The sequence below is a fragment of the Phytophthora parasitica genome, assembly GCF_000247585.1.
Source record: "Phytophthora parasitica INRA-310 unplaced genomic scaffold supercont2.49, whole genome shotgun sequence".
Lineage (NCBI taxonomy): Eukaryota > Oomycota > Peronosporomycetes > Peronosporales > Peronosporaceae > Phytophthora > Phytophthora nicotianae.
The window spans coordinates 137,206-138,899 of record NW_008649035.1 but is presented as its reverse complement, the minus strand read 5'-3'; positions in this window follow the sequence as shown (position 1 = coordinate 138,899).

The window sequence follows — 1,694 nt, the reverse complement described above, 5'->3', positions numbered from 1 at the left end:
TTATTTTTACTGGTTGGCCTATATAAGCGATTTGCAGGCCCAGTCTGTCCCGATGTAAGGGCTGAGTCTGGGTCTTCAGATCACGCCCAAACGATCGTTTACCGTTCTGGTAACGGAAAGTGCCAATTGAGTGCGTGAAATCGGATACACTCGGAAGAGTACGCCTACGCAATAACACGAAATAGTTTGCTGATTGTGTTTTAACAGCGCAATAATAAAGCTTAAACGTTTTAAAGACAATCCACAGTTTATCTAACGCATCACGACATCAAGAGCTATGACGGCACTAACACGCTTCAATAACTATGAAAAAGTAAGTGATCAATTTACTGCACGATTGTCTTATCTAGGAAATATATTCACTTACAAGCGGGCGTCGTTGCCCACAAGCTCTCCCTCAATGTCAACAGTGATCCTAGCCTTTTTACTAGCCTTTCCTGCCGGCGGAAGGACCAGGACATCACAGCAAGCCTCCGCACGAACCTCCTCCTGTTTCCTCGTGATCCAAACCTCAGTACCGATATTTACCTTGGCCCCGCCATCCGTATAGAGCTTTAAGCGTTTTGTCATGTTCACAATCGACGGTGGGTACAGCCCAGCGCACCTGAAACCACTAACAGTATTCGTTGATCGCTCGATAATGGCCGTTTTGTAGGCCGAGCACGCGATCCCAATAGCCGTCGTTTTTGACAGCACCATATCGGCTGTATTTAGCAGTTTTAGCTGCAAAGCATCGACCACTGCGCTTTTGAAAGGCTTGAAGACGGCTACATCGAGAGGCTGGTACAAATGTGTAGCGTTTGGAGGAAGGGTAAGCATCCAGACTCCCATGTCGTATGCCTCTGTAATTGAATCTTTAAAAGTAAATACCCGTCCAAAGAGATAAAAAAAATAGATATAAAATAATTTAAACATTCATAGTACTTACCGAAGTCGAGGTGAGTCGAGCTATTGTCCAGCACTAGCAGAACAGGAAACCGAACACCACTTGACTTTACTTGGTCAACAAACATGGGCAGCCAGAGGCGAAATATTCCTCCATTACTAAATCCCTTGGGCGCACCCGTCACTCGCGCACCCTTGATAGAAATAGTATGCTGCTCTGCCTTGTAAAGGCGATTTTCCAGGAAGAATAATGAGAGAAGGTATCGCTCCCCCGACTGCATTGACGGCAGCAATGACCGTCATGTGGAAGTTGGGCCTTGTCTCTTTACTCCAGACATTGGGAGACCCCTTGAGTGCAAGAACTCTGCTCGATGTTCCCTTCGGCATAAAGGAAGTCTCATCCATGTTGTTTACTCTGTCAGCAGACAATCGTAGTTCAATCACGCGCTTGCACACCGCGTGGAAGCAGCCGAGAATATCCTCGTCGCCCACCATGTTCCGCACACGAGCAATTTTCTGCGCCGTTCTAGGCGCCAGTTCAGGGTGGCGGTCTTTAAACCGTCTGTACCAGCCCTTAGTAAGCGGTTGGTACGGTGTTCTACCGCGAGTAGTAGCTCCATGGAGCATTTCATTGATCTTGTTGGCTCGCTCTAAGACTCGAGCTGCGCCAACAGGGAAACCCTCACGCTGCATTGCCGCAATCCATGCGACGAGGGCGTCTTCTTGCTCCACAGATAACGCTGGCTTGGGTCCTCGGCGCTTTTCCGCTATCTCCCCCGTAGTCTGCAGCTCCTGAGACTTCTTGAAAA